The sequence below is a fragment of the Gallus gallus genome, chromosome 1 (assembly GCF_016699485.2).
Source record: "Gallus gallus isolate bGalGal1 chromosome 1, bGalGal1.mat.broiler.GRCg7b, whole genome shotgun sequence".
Classification (NCBI taxonomy): Eukaryota; Metazoa; Chordata; class Aves; order Galliformes; family Phasianidae; genus Gallus; species Gallus gallus.
In genome coordinates, this window is record NC_052532.1 from 48,646,890 (window position 1) to 48,662,494 (window position 15,605).

General features: G+C 44.5%; 1 protein-coding gene and 1 long non-coding RNA gene across 3 annotated transcripts in view; one reads left to right on the forward strand and one right to left on the reverse strand.

Annotated features, from left to right (window-relative positions):
- Window positions 1-15,605, reverse strand: part of GRIN2B (glutamate ionotropic receptor NMDA type subunit 2B) — a 214,578-nt gene that overhangs the window by 149,555 nt on the left and 49,418 nt on the right. The gene's annotated exons all lie outside the window — the stretch shown is intronic.
- LOC107053796 lies at window positions 369-1,127 on the forward strand. The gene is made up of 2 exons (XR_001467421.3): window positions 369-866; window positions 982-1,127. It is a non-coding gene; the product is annotated as an uncharacterized LOC107053796 (long non-coding RNA).

Below are 15,605 nucleotides of genomic sequence, written 5' to 3' on the forward strand. Positions count from 1 at the left end.
TACATAATAACAAGTCAGCGGGAGGGAGAGGGAGAAGGGAAGGAGGAGAAGGAAAGGAAGGGGGGTCAGGAACGTCACGAATTGTCTCCAAAAAATTGATAGCCAGAAGACAGCAGGAGGTATAGCCAAGTTAAAGATGCCCCCCACAGAGAGGGAAAGGGAAGGGGGGGCATGAGAGAGGTGCTAGCGCTGGAGTAGCACTGATGGGGGGATTGGAGAGGCTGGCATGGAAAGCTGCCAGACCTGAAACCTCACTGCCTCAGGCAAGGACGTCATTCCCTTAAACCCACTCGGCTCGCTCCGGAGGGCTCTGTCACACGCCACTGGGTGCCTGTCCAGGCTTCCTCAGATCACAGGCGTCGGAATGAGTAAATAGCTATTATTAGACTGTCCTCTCCCGCCTGCCCACGCACACACCTAACCCTTCAGGTCAGCACAAAACTACCCCCAGATAACAACCTCCCAGGGCTTTACCCAGTCCTAAGCTTTGCTATGTCCCCTGGGGAACTGCTCCCTGTCTCAACTGTGACAGCAGAGGAAGGGTCTCCTCACGAGGCAGCAGCGGGGATCTAGATCTTCCTACCTCAGCACCAAGTACATTTCTGGGGGTGTTCTCCCAGTCTTCTCCATCACCCCCTCTCACTGGAGTAGTGGCAATGCAGAGGTTCCCTATTTGCTCAGGGACAAACGCCTTCAGCTCACTGTGACATCAGAGAGCAGTGAGTCCCACAGGGAGGCCGGAGGCAGCGAGGCGGTGCTGGGCAGGGGGAGGACACTGTGCTCCAATACGGCAGGAGGCTGTGCTGGCAGCACCCAGCTGAGTGGGGAAAGGGACCCTCGGTGCTCTGCTTCACTGGAGGATGAAGGTTAATTCTTTTTTAATTGCTAGAGTGAGACCTTCCAGCCACAGGTGTATTTCAGCTAAGTCCCATCCCATTGCACAGGCTGCCATCTAACCATTTCCCTTCTGTGCTATCGCAGCTACCTGCTCGCCTGCCCTCTACTAAACTGTCAGATTTCCATGTCCTTCCAAAGACTTGCTGCAATCCAGACAAGATGACTGCATTTCAATGCTGACTGGAGCCTTTGCAATGCAGCCTATAAAACACTTTGGGAGCTTTCCAGAAGGAAGATGGTTGAGAAACATCAGTGATAGCAGTCCATACACCTTCCCTGACACTGTCCTTTGTGACCCTTTCCCAGTCCTCTCTTCTCCCTCCTCTCATCCCTACGCAACCATTTCCAGAACTGGAGAGTGGTGCTACCAGGCAGGGAAGGAGTGTCTTTCCAGAATGAGATTTGCCTCAATTTCCATTAGCAACGGAAAAGAGAAGGGGGAAAAAAAAATGTCCAAATTAAGCTGCTTGATTACTGAAATTAATCTTGTCACTTAGCATCCCTATTCCACGGAACAGGGCCTTTGATTAGCCTCCTTGTTTCAGAATATTACAAGCAGACGTTTATTAAGCAGAAGACAATTTATCCGCAGGGGGAGAGGGGCAGCTGATTCCCAAGGGAAGGCAGCTCCTGGGATAAGACACAGCCCCGGCTATACTCGCATCGCTGACACGCAGCGGGGTGCTGCTCTGACAGTGCAGCCAGGAGCCCCCGAGGATTCTCCAAAATCCTCCCCCCAACATATGACTAAGGCCCATCCTGTTGTTACTGCCATAGGCTTGGTATTTATAAGGCTGGCAGCTCTTGCAGCAAGTTATCGCTTACTATTACCATCACCCTGACAGCCCTCCAAGGCTGTGAGGTGCTGTGCCTCCCCTGCCTGCTCGCTTTGAGCACTAAGGGAATGCAGTCGGGCTGGGAGCACTCCCCAGGGTAACAAGCAGATCAGGGGACTCACGTGTGGGGCTTCCAGCAGTGTATTTCCCTCCCTGCTTTCTCCCCAGTACCATGCAGCATCGCAAACCACGGGGCTATGACTTTGCACATCCATGCTGTCATAGGCTGCTGTGAGCATTTCTGTTCCATAGGGGGTACACACGCAAAAACCACTGCCTCAGTGCAGGCATACGCTGTCCTTCTGACCCATCACAGTATGCCATAATTGCCTGAGTGGCTGAAGGAAGAGTTCATAGAGGGCTGCAGGATGCCACCGGCATGCTTCCAGGATCCTGCCCTTCCTTAGGAGGTGCCAGCCAGGAGTTCCTGGTGCCGCTGGTACAGAAATGGAACAAGAGAGAGTAGGAATTTATATCCTAAGTCCTTTCCTGACTGCAAAGGATACTTGGACACGGTAACATGTTCACCACCATCCCAGGCAAATCATAGGCAAATTTTAAGAAAGCTAAACTGATGACCAGATTTCAGTGCTGTCATCCAGCACTGAAAGGTTGTAAAATCAAAGATCAACTCTTTTTGCTGTTTTCCCTTTCCCCCCTATGCAAAGGATGTTTTTGCATTTCAGACCTCATGCACAGTACTGATATTATAAAATGGCTACATTCCACTCCGTGTGCTACAGCACCACAGTGTCAGTGCTTCGTCCTCCAGGAGAAATACAGAGAAGAGGGGACCATGAGAGTAAGGCCTGTATATGCTTAAAGTACAACTCTTTGCAGGCCGTTGTTCTAGAAACTGCCAAAATTTGGCAGTTTTCAAACCACTTTCATCAAAGTGCCTCCAACTACTTTACAAACACTAACCAACTAAGTTTGACAGTAAGCCAAATCCTCCAAGTGCTTGTTTGCACTCACCAGTGAGGCCAAACTTGTTTGTCAGCTGGGGAAGTAAATATATATCATAATCATTTCTGTTCTACAGACAGGCAAACTGAGGCATTGCGCAACCAAGTGGTTCAGAGATGAGCCAAGAGCAGAAGGGATCTTTTCTTGCTTTGGTTTTTCAGCAGCCCTCTGCATCCCCACTCTTTTTGATGCAGCCACTCAGCTCCCAAGCTGCTTTTAGTAGCACAGATACAACAGCAGATCGAAGACCCTAGAGCTGACCGAACTTCTTTGAACCTCCAAAACTATTCTGAGGGGCACAGCTGGAGGCTGGGACACAGGTGTGCAACAAGCTCCAATTTTATCTAAGCTGATTCTGGCCTGCTCAAATTTTCCTCCCCCAGGGTGGTGGGCAGAGCGTATGGGCTGATCAAGAAACAGCACTCTGATGAGGCATCTACAGGTTTGCTGAGGTTTTGTTTGCGGGTTTGCTGCTTCTTGGGTACCAGGGCTGTGTGAAGCATTGAAATTCCACCCTAAGCAGCAGTGAGCGGCAGAACCTGGTTTCCATAGCACTGCCATGGAAACCGCGCTCTGCGAATCTGTGCCTCCAGGCCCCTCTGCGGCTGAAGCATCTCTTGCTCATCCCCTGCACCCACCTCCATATCACAAGCCCCCAGACCTCACTGCACGCTTCAGATGATTGTAGGGTGCAGTGCATAGGAAAAGTGGACCCTATTTGGTTCCATCCTGGAACACTGTATGTAAAAGAGAGGAAGAAAATTACTAACACCATACTTGCTTCCCCCCTTTCAATACATAGAAGTAGAAAAACCTGCAGTTAAAATTCCTCAACTTGCATTCACACAAGTCAAATCTTGCCTGGTGATATATTAAGGCGCAAACCCAATAATCTCATGCAATGGGTCCTTTTACCTGCCTTTGTCTTTCTGGAACACTGGCTTCAAAAAAGGAAGAAATTAATTAACTACTGGAATGTGGAAAAGGTTTCCCCTTATCTTTTCTTTTCTTTCTTTCTTTCTTTCTTTTTTTTCTCCTCTCCTTTCTGCTTTCCATCCCATTGCTCATATTAAAAAAAAAAAAAATTAAAAAAAAATCTCATAAAGGCTCGGTAAAGTGGGTAAAATGGAGAGAGAAAAGTCATACGACAGGTGTGTGCAAGATCCATGCTATTTCTTCCCTGCATCTGCTGACTGCTTGGGGAAATGCATAGCAACATGTACCTGGAACTGGCATTTGAACACCTCTAACAGGTGCAACCCTTAATCGTTAACAAGCCACCTCCTCAGGCTGGGTGACCAACATCCCAATAGGTCAGTCCATAACAGCCTTGGTCATCATGAGGAGTTTGAATTTGTAGTGCTCCGACCCTCTATCCAGGGATTGGAGCAGGGACATTATGGTCTAAACTTTAGAGGAAAAGCACTGGAAAACCAAGTGACAGACAAGACGTGGATCAAAAGGCAAAAGCTTCTGCTCATGTTCCTGCACCATAGGTCTTCAGGCAAGAACCATATCCAGATTGAGAGAAAAATCCAGTCTCTTCTCCACCAAAATTCTCTCAAAGATTACAGAAAAAGATATTATGTTATCAGGACAGGTCACACTCAGAAATTTTGTCCCAAGTGGGTTAGAAATCATCCCCAACCAATGGTGTAGAGCTGCTTTATATACTCAGAAATGGCAGTTCTCTTCTGACATGCACAGGGCAAAGTAAGCCCTTGGATAGGAGAGGGACCAGTTCTAACTGGCTTTAATTCAGCATCCATCAAAGGCACAGACCCTCAAATCTTCCTTTCCCAGGCAAGAGTCACAGTAACAGCAATTAACAAACATCAAGATAATATCAAATTTTGCATATTTATAACCTATCCACTGCCAACCCAAACAAGCATATTGCATTGCTCTCTGAGGTGACCCATGATGTCACATGAGCCAGCTTTTGCCCCTTTGAGACCTGCATGTGGAGCAGCATTGAGCATATCAGCCATGTTGTGGCCAAGGCAATGTCTCTTTCTCCTGTCCTGGCTGTAACTCATCTGAAACCTTTCTGAGCAAAATGACCGATTCTTCACATTTCATTACGAAACATGAAGAAGGTCACCTGTCTTCCATCATATGTGTTCACCTGACCTGACAGTCTCCTAAACAGAGTATTTTCCTGTGTCACCAGGCATACCTCCAGCATGTGTTTCAATAATATCATTTTCATGAAGTAAGGAAGCTTCTCAGACCCCAAATGTGTTGAGCTTTTCAGTTTGGCTTACTTGTCCCTTTGCATAACAAACTTCAAATCCTAAATGGCTTTGACCTCACTTTTGGAATCCTGACATCTGTTGGACAAAAAAACCTGCAGAGAGCATCCCTTACTCAACTGATAACATGCTGCAATTTAAGAACTTAATAAAGACCAAATTACATCTTCCCCTCCCATCTCTTCCTGTTCTGTTCTTTATCATTTTAGTAATAACATCTGTTAGATCATGGATGAAGAAAACTTGCAGCTACATGTCAAAATCCATGCAAAATACTTAAAATTCATGCCTACTAAGGTAGCCTATTGTCAGATGATACTGTGTCAGGTGTACCAGGTGTGGAAAACCAAATTTGGTATGCATGACCACCTACTTAGCTGGAGTGTCTTCTAATAAAGTTCACTTGAAGTGAGAATAATAGCTTAGGACACGAACATACTGTATTGTTTAATTTCTGTTCCACGGGTAATATGAAAAGATGAGTGGCTATTTTGTCACAAGGGGCCAACTTTCTTGTACCATCAACTTTTTCACTTGACCTGGCCTACATTTTTGCTATGTCTGTGGAAAGCTTTGGCAGCCTCTTCAATATCACTGCTCTTTGGTGCCCAGGATAAAACCTCTTTAGCCCCTCCCAAGTTTATTTTAAATCCCTAAATTACGCTCATATAATCTTCAGTCTCTCATCTCATATTAACTGGACATCTTTGCTTAGAAGTGCTGTCAAGACCCAGGCTGCTGTAACTAAATGAGACACAGATTTTCCCACAAAGGTCTTGGTTCTTTTTCCTTGTCAGTGGGGTGGTATTGGTGATACTGTGATCTACCCACATTAACAAATCTTCCAAGTATGTCATTTACACTACATTGGTTCTGGTTCTTCATAAAGCTTCTCAGATCCTCTGATAATAGATTTATGAAGTTTTAATGCAGCTCAAAATCTCCACTGTCTAAATGTTCATACCCTCCGCATTAGAATTCCTCCTCTTGCAGTAGCAGGAACTGATCTATTTTTAAACATTTATTTATTCTTTCACAGTCCACGTGTCCAGCTTTACACACTTCCCTTTATCACCTGATGATTCTCAGACAAATAAACCTTTTGAATTACTCTAATCTTCACTTAACATCAAAACTGAATTTTTCTAAGATCATGAATCATCATCTGAATCGGCTCCTCCTACTTTACCCTATAGCCAGGCAGCTTCCATCATCCTTGGAAAATATCCTCATATGGTATCTTTAAGAGATCTCATCTTAACTGATTTTAACCTTAGAACAACAGATCATTCCTTCTCAAGTTCACTCGGCTTTCAGCCATGTTTTTAGTTCAGTTACTCCCCTCCAAAATCTAACTCACCCCCATACGTCCTGAATTTCCCTACTTTATCAATTCCTTCCATTAGTTTTTCTTGCAAGGCTAATGTCATTTTTTCTGGCATCAGACTAACACACTCCCACTTCAAGAAGTATCCCACTTGCTTTGAGACTAACAACAAAATCATCTGCTATTGCAAAACTATCCTTTCAGATAGAAAGAGCTGCCCAGTTTTAATGATGTTGGCATCTTCTTTAACTATATTGGGAACGCATTTGCAAAGTAAAGCACAGCACTGCAGTTCCCACACTCTTTTCTCAAATGTCAGCCCTGAGTTGGTTATTGTTTGTTGCAACATCAGGAGCTCCCTGTGCCATTTCTGGTGGGTGCTGACTTTGAAGCAGAAAGGTGGCCAGAGCACTTTCTGCAGACTTCTCCTTTTGCAGTATGTTGGATTCCTCACCAAACCGGCTGTGTTTCTCGACTTAGTGATTCCTCCACTTGGGAAATTCAAAGTACTCGTTCAAGGTTAACCATGGATACTCCTGTGTTTGTGATCTCACCCACAGAGTTTGTTGCCTCCTACCATCATCCTGCTGTTTACCAGGGACTGCCTTAATCTCTTAGATTGACAGAAAGTCTTCATCCTTTCATCCTTCACAAGCCCTCTTGAGTTGTTTGTCTTTTTAATGCTGTGGTTCAAAACCACAGATTGAATTTGCACTGGCTGCCAGATCACTCTATTTATACTCTCCCAGTTCAAATGTAACCTCATACTATGGCTGAAACCTCCAAGATCAGCCCATGCCCCAGCACAGGAGCTGCCACCAGTTACCTACTCTTTTCATTTTGCTTGCAGGTTTAGAGTCAGTTACCATACAAATCCTCCCTTGCATCACCAGTATTTTTAGAGACATGGCTCTGGCAAGGCTTTTATCTGTTCTTTCTTCTACTCATCATGTTTTCTTAGCTCCTTCTACTCCTGTTGCCGTGTGTTTTCCAGCAGTTGCTCGGAGCCTAAATGCCCACTTCATTCAGCATTTACTGACAGGCCACACTGCAGGAGTAAGAGGAACATCTCTTTAACACAACTACCTACTGCTGGCTCCTGACAAACCATCTTAAAGTTGTATGTCCCCACAAGCCCTGGAGAGCATGTGGACTTGCTCAGGCAACTCAGAAATGACAAGTCAAAAGCCACTCAAAAGGTAGCAGACATTACAAATCAACATTATTCTTGTGTGGGATTTGCCTATGTATGTCCTGTTTTAGAATACATTTCCGATAATGGCCAAGGCTTTCTTGGAAAGGCCTAGTGATCACTCAATTTTCCAAGGGCTTCTGGTCATGTAAAAAATCAGATACTATTGTATAGTGACTGGCCATCCTCATAACAAACTTTGGAAACAGATTCAGTCAATCATGTGGATCTGCAGAATGTGTTCCCTTTAACAGGCACATCTGGCTCAGTTATTTCACCAGCCATGCCCCTCACAAAGCTGTATTTCTGCACTCCTGCATTCCCTAGATACTATACAAAGCAATGTAGAGTAGATCTACACTGCCTTACAGGATGAACCAGAAGACACTGTGCTGCTCACAGCCACGCAACATATCCGATTGCAGATAAGAACAATTGCAAGAGGCAAAATTCTAACCATCTTGGACAATTGCCACATTGAGTCCAAGCAAAGCACCTCTCCTACACACTATGCTACTTATCAGGCTTTCATAAGAACACAAATCTATACAGGAAAAGGATGCACTTGTTTCATAGCTCTAGTTTATAAATACTAGGCTTAGAGAGCAGCATGTTCTAGCCAACTTATAGCACATCCATCTTTTCATCTATTCTCCCTAAGAAATATTTGTAGATGTAAATATGCCAACATGCCATCTTAGACCCATACAACTCCCTCTGAATGCCACAGAATAAGATGTTATGCAGGACATCAGCACTAAGCTTCAAGCTCAGCCCCTCTTCAACACATCACGTGCATGTCCTCAGAACAGAAATCCTTTGCTTCTTTGCCCATCCTTCCACCTCATCTCATTTGCCTTCCCCAGATCTCTGACAGCTTCAGCTCTATGTTCTTATCAGTGCTCCTTGTCAAATACAGATTCAGTACTATGATCCTGCACTTAAAAATCCCCTTTATTCCCTTGCAAGACTCATGAGCCACTGCTGCCCCTTTGAAGAGGAGATACAGGTTCTCAGCAAGGAGACAGAGTTGGTTCGGTTGAGTCCCAGACAAGAAGAAGCACCAGGGCAACCATACAGAATATTTTGCCACCATTCCCTCCCATCCCTATACTTCCTGTAGGTATTCAGCTCTTCCTCTTTGCCCTATCTCACACTGTATCTGCATCTCCATATGTCCTCAGGAGGAGGAAGCATCTATGCGTTGAGTGGTGAGGTAGAGAAGGCTGCATATCACAAGAATGGGGCAAGAGCTTCGCTGGTGATAGGTTCTCCTTTGTTGATGAGAGAGGATCCCAAACAGCTTGAGGGGAATTTCACTAGTGAGTTTTGTCTGGAGGGGAATATGTGAGCAATTCTGCTGCATTTCTTGAGCCAGCCAAAAAAAATAAAAATAAAAAATAAAATAAAATAAAACAAACTAACAAACAAAAAAAACCAATATTGCTGTGTTGTTTAAAGTTGGAAGGTAAAAAAAATCTCCAAATTATCATATATGAAAAGTCAAATTGCAACATATTTCACAAAAATATAAGGGAAATACTCGAAAAACTCCATTTTGGGAGATCACAAGAAGATATTTCTTTTAGCCTGTCACCTACTCAGTTGGCAGACAAGGGATCAGGCAGGGCCACAGCCTCTGTACAGACCGAACGACCTGCCCCATTTCCATCACCATTGTGACAGGCCTGATGCGTTCCCAGGGGACTTTTCAATACTGTACAATGAACATTTTCCAGCAAAAAATTGTTCCACCAGAAACCTTTCAATGAAATCTACTGTACATTTGAAACATTTCATATATACCAGAACACTGAGCATATATTCATATACTATTCACGTTCCGTGATCTCCAGTGCCTGTATGAAAGAAAGAACAAAGTAAAACAAGCCCCTTAAAATGCCAATCCCACGTAAAACAGCAAATGATCAGCACAAGCTTTTGTAAGAGGAGCTCTAAGCTGGACTCCAATTTTGCTTCTTTCACTTCATCTCCCTCCAAAGGCTCTGGTTGCCTTCTCATTTTTGGTTAGGAGCATTTAGCTGCTTCGGGCTCTGATCCCACTATTGACTGCATAGCAGTTTCTGCCATGTCTGTGAAGATCCTTGCTGATCCACAGAGCCAGAGACACACACATAATCAATGCACAGAGACCAAGTCTGCCACACCTGAACATCTTCTGCCACACAGAAATGTGCACATTGCAAACACACGCTGGATTACAGACTCAACTTCATCTTTTCTTGAAAGCTCACATCCTCCCCACCAGCTCTATCTCCTGTGGGACTCCATGGCTGGGAACATTAAAATTTTGTTTCCTTCAAATGCTCAGTCTCCCTTTTTTTCCTAGAGGCTGCTACAATTCTTTCTCTGTGATCTGAAATTGCAGCAATAATTATATTTCCTATTTTGTTCACTGTAGTTGACTGTTTTGGCAGTCATTCTGTAGCAGTAATCCACACATAAAGACTCATCCTGCATTTTTCAATCCAATTTAAAGGGAATTGTTTCTCAAGGAAAGCAAGGGAGAGAAAATGTTCCCTTCTGGCAAGAACTTCAAGCATTTGGGTATTACATGGAAGAATTTTACCTACTTGTCTTATTCATCATTGCATTTTACAAGCACTGATTTAAATTCCTTGCACTTCTGCAGAGGCCCCAGAGTTTCTTCATGTTGCTTTCCCTTAGTTCCCCTTTGATTCTCCCAGCCTTTTAGACAGAGAACTTTGAATTTTTTGGTTCACTCTACCAGATGATGCTAAGAGCGCCAAGAGCTCTTGTTTTGTTCTTGTTTTGTTCTGAGGCTATTTGTTTGTTCTAGAGTAAGGATGCGGTAGGAATGAAGGCAGGGATGGAGTAGGAGAAAAGGGAATCATTATTAATTCTTGCCATCAGCTCATTCTCTTGGTTTGATTTAAACAAGTTGCCCTAAAGTTTTCTTCCTAATTATTTTTTGCTGAAATACCCAGAAGCCTTTAATAACGGCATTTACATGTATAATGTAGCATTATTAATGTTAAACAAAGTCTTTTAAATCCCCTCCATTTTACAAGCTCCATACTCTTTAGAATAAATTCTGTTCACAGTAACATCTGGCAGACACAGGCACACATCACTGTTATTTTGTTACATGTGGATACTTTCTCCCTTTCCCCATGTGTTTTCAACCTTGATGTTCACCAACCTTTTAATCCTACACATTCCACTGCTGAAACTATCTCTGCATTCCAGACAGGGCAAGCAGTTGAAATAATAGCATTACTAGAAAGACAAGTTTCAAAATATCTCAGTGGCAACGAGAAAAAAAATTACTGAAAGTTCAGGAAGCAAAGTTTGCGTTTGGGAAGCTTCCCATCTCTGTAACCCAACAAGACTGAGTTTTCAGCCATCTTTCCAGCTTGCACCACCAAAACTTGCACATCACCTGAGGGAGCTTCAGCTACATCTGCTGAAATTACAAGAACTCTGTGGAACTTTGCTTTGTTATTTTTAATTGTTGCGTTAATTGGCTTTTCCCTCTCCCAAGCATCAATGATTCAGCATCAGTCAGGTCTTACAGGACCTCTGCTGCATCCCACCCTGTGACCCAGCTGCTGCTTTGCTTGGCAAACCAAGCCATGTCCTGTGCTCTGCTCTCCGCTCAAGCACTGTGAAGCAGCTGGACAGGAGGTTGCCAGAGATATCAGGGTGCTTCCACAGCAGTGAGGCAGCATATTGCTAGTTTCCAACAAAAAGTACTTCTTCACCCCATGAGTAGTTAAATGGCGGAACAGCTTGTCTACCATTATTCGATTTACTGAATACTAAAAACTTGCACGTGTTCTTAAATGCCAGCAATTTGCACATGGGTAAATGTGTGGAAGAAAAACCCATTCAGGACTACTAAATACAAAGATGTGCCCTCTAGAAAATCCTGACCAATAACCCCTTGGATGCCTGGAGAATATTCTGATGAAGTATCACTAACTGATCCTCTATCTGTCACTGTTGGATACATAATACTGGGATAAATCAACCTTTGATCTAAACCAGATCACATACCACTAAAACCACAATTCTAAATCAGCGTTTGCTGAGGTTCTGTCAAATTAAAGTATTCTGGGACAATACAGAAGAGTCCCTGGGGCTACAAGTCAGACCAATTTACCAGTCCGCCTGCTTCATTTTCTTTAAAATTTGCACCATTAAACAGAATGAAGACTTCTTTGCTTCCTGGAGAACAAGTGCGTGCCTGATCATGTCATCAGTGCAGCGTGACATTACTGCCGTCCCACAGCAGCCAAAGGTGCCAAGCGCATGGGATGGAGCCCAAGGACTTCAGCCATGGCACATCACTCTGCTACGCTCTTCACTTCACAGCAACTGACCCCAGCTCCAGAGCATCTTTTATGAAAAAAAGTGATGCAAAAGCATGGCCAGGCTGGAGCAGGCTTGGAGGCCAGTCATATTCTCAACCAAAATTTACACCTTCATCTGCGCTCCAAGCATGCACAATTCACTACTTCTGTCCTCTCCTCATTTCCTACTCTCTGCTATACGTGGAAGTCCCAAAATATACCACAAGGTAAAAAAATTAAAATAAAATAAAATAAAATAAAATAAAATAAAATAAAATAAAATAAAATATAGTCTTGAGGTAGTAGCCTATTTGGCCAGGGGGGAATGAGCAAGAAAACCTCACTGCATAACCTTCTCATCTGCACCTTGGTGGGTAGAAAATGCCAGACTGTATTGCTCTGCCATGCATCACCTCACACCATCATGGCAATGCTCCTCAGGACCAGCAGATCTACTTCCAGTCCTTGATAATATTCAGCCACCTCAAGCTGGCCAACAGGCATGCCTCCATTTCTGTACATTGCCAGTGCTGCCCGTGCCAGCTCCTTTCTCTTTCTACTCCCATGGTCAGAGGTGTAGCCCAGGGAATGCAGTTTGGCTGGAGCTATCCACGTGTCAAACTAATCCCAGCTACCACAGAGGACCTGGGAGACTTTCAGCACCAGTGCAGAGATGAGGCAATGGCGTAGGGAGAAGGCAATAAGCACACCGCAGCCACACACCACCCTCCTCTGCTAACCTCCCTGTCTTCTCACCACGATCCTTCCACGCTTCCATTAGGAAGCTCAAAGCTCCCCCTTGCAGAGTCGGCACACGCAAAGTTGGCACGGGCTTCAGAGGAATTAATTTGGATGGGCAAAGTCTGATCCCTTTCCTGGAGCGTGCAGTAGAGGAGGCAGCGCTCAGCACTTCAGACATCAAGGAAAAGGGAGAGAAAGAGATGAGAGAAAACCTCACGTAGAAAAGGCAGCAGGAAAATGTCCTAATTTGGAGAGACAGGCCTCATTGCCATGGCAACCCAGAATCGCCCCACAGCAGCCAGATCTGACTTTGTATGTGGTGTTAAATGGCTCAACCGTTAAGAGAAATGAATAAGGAAAAAATAATAATACTATTGTGAAGGTGGAATGGAAAGTATTTGGTAATAAAGAGTTTTAATACTGGGGCACTCTAGCAAGCAAAGTGAACCTTTCTGAGTCTTAAGCTGTATTTTTATCCCCGCCGTTACGTGCACACGTTTTTTCGTGCCTTTGCTTTGGCTCTGAGGTCACCTCCTCACTGTGCTGCCAGATCCTGCCTCCCAAGCAACAGTGGAAAGATGGCCCTGCTCTCTTCTTTAAAACCTCCCAGGACAAATACCTCCCAGGACAAGGCAGAAACTGGGAACGCATGGCACACCACTTGGGGACAGCGTGGGTGGCAGCACATGTCACAGGAGCGGCCACGAGGCATGGGGTGACAGTAGCCACCAGCCTCTGTTCCAGTCACATAATGCACGTATTGCTGGCTGAGAGAGGAACGTGCCTCTCAGTAGTTGTTAATTAATTATCTGATATTGCTCCAAGATCTTTCTGCATGCTTTAGTTTATGAATGCATAAATATCATGTCAAATCTCCTCTCCCTATCACTTCTGCCTCCTTCTGCTCTCATCCTTAGGTTACCCCAAGCCCTCCCCTCCATACTGCTGATCACTGTCGAACACCTGCATTCTGTAGGTCTCCTCATCCATTCCTTATCCTAGACAGAGTTTGCCACCTTTCCTCAGCCCCCATGAGAAGGCTGTTTTTTGGGGGCTGCCCCTAAAAGGCTGATAGCACATCAAGGTGGACCACTATAAAGGAGAGTAAGACAAAGCAAACAGCAGGGAAGGAATGCCAGAAATTGACTTCATCCTCTGGAGGTTCCCAAATTGCAACTGAAGGAACAAGTCCCAGGGGATAAGTTCCCAGAGGCCTATTCCCTACAGGTTCCTAAGTAAATTAATTGTCACAACAAGATCTCAGGCACCTCTTAAGTGTCTAATCTATTCACGTCAGCTCGTTTCCATACCCAATTTATTCATCAAATTGAAGCAAAACATTTGGCCAAAAGGATTCCTTGATAGCACAGATGCATGCAGCATGGAGAGGACATGCTTCCTTATGGGCTTGGTTACACAGTGATACAGCCACACCCGCACGCTGTTACCTATTCTCATACAAAAATACTTCTCCCTGGTCACAGAAGCTCTAATGGGCTAATTGAGAAAATCCTTTTCCTAGTATTGCAGTCTAGACTGAAGCAGAAAAAAAGGAAACTGCATAAGTAAACTCAGTCCTTTACCACCAAACGAAAAAAGCCATCAATGTATGATTCAAGAGATTTGTGTGTTTTATAACAGCACACGGCAGGAGCTGCTGGCTGACTCTTGGCACTCTAGAGGCACAAAATACTTTCTAGCAGTTTGTATTGTGTATTACTGAGTATTATTACAGGCGTTTCTGAAGCCATACAGCATCACACTACCAGACCAGTACAGTGACCAGCAAGTGACACAGTTGGACAGAAGTACAGCACTCATCACAGCAGGAAACAAACACCACTCACAACCTCCAGCTGTCCTCCCAGTGGTCAGCATCACAGCATGCCTCTGCCAGCCCATTTTCCCTTTGGCAAGAAAGCTGCCAACCACAGCTTCCATTTATAACAATTAAGCAGATGAAGCTTAAAACCCACATACATGCATAAAATCTTCCAAGGGAGCTCCAGCAAGGGCAGGAAGATGAGAGTGAGAGAAAAGATGTTAGAAGATGAGCCCCATGGACTCACACCAGAACACAACCAGAGACAGCAAAGGTTAATGGCACTATGGCTCATTGAGGGAGAATGGACCGTGGGCATGAGGAGCAGCACAGCCTGGTGAGGTCTCCAGCCATTCCCTAAATGAAGCAGTTCTACCATCTGCAGGCAAGCACGCTTTGGCATTAAACATTTTGCACGATGGCCTAATTAATAGAGCACAAAGTGACTTATTAAATCTAAATTAAGGAACCAACTGACTAGCAAAAAAATACATGTCTCTGGTCAGGTAATGGCTGTATCAAACATTTTGATGTGCTGAAAGCCCAGCAACATTCACTGGTAGACTGCAAACAAGCAAAAGAAGATAATCAGAAATTTTTAAAACAAAAGAGAGGAAGGACACATGGATTTGGGAAGTCTGTCAGATTACCAGACTAGCAGAAATGGAAGGATGACTGGTTATCATCTGTCCAGTTCCTCCCTATGTCCTCCTCTGTCAGCAGTTCTGTCTTCTGCAGGCTTGCATCAATTCCAAAACTTTCTCAGTCCCATCACAAATTAAGAGCTTTGAGGTTGCAGCTACAAAAGATGAGCCCATAGATCCAAGGAGAACTCAGTGCTCAGAAATGCACCCAATGTTTGCTCTGTACCTCCATGCCCTGCATTTCATCTCATTACACTTTTCAGACTCTGTTTTGTCACCCCCTCAAGATCAAAGGATACCTTGACCTTACTTTCACCTTGAGGTCAGCACCTCCCCAGCCCACCAGAGGCACCTGCTGGTTAGAGCATGCCCTCATCTCCTTCAGTGCTACTTGAGGAAACCAAATCACCATGGCTTGCTGTAGCCTTGCCACAATGATAAGGCTGCACAAAAATCTCAGAGGGTGCGCAGAAGGAAAGTGGGACAGAAAACAGATGTCTGCCTGTTACTTCAAAAAGAAAACAAGGTGCAATTCATGTTTTAAGTGCAATTTTTACGTCTCTGCATTGAAAATATAGTTAAAGGCAT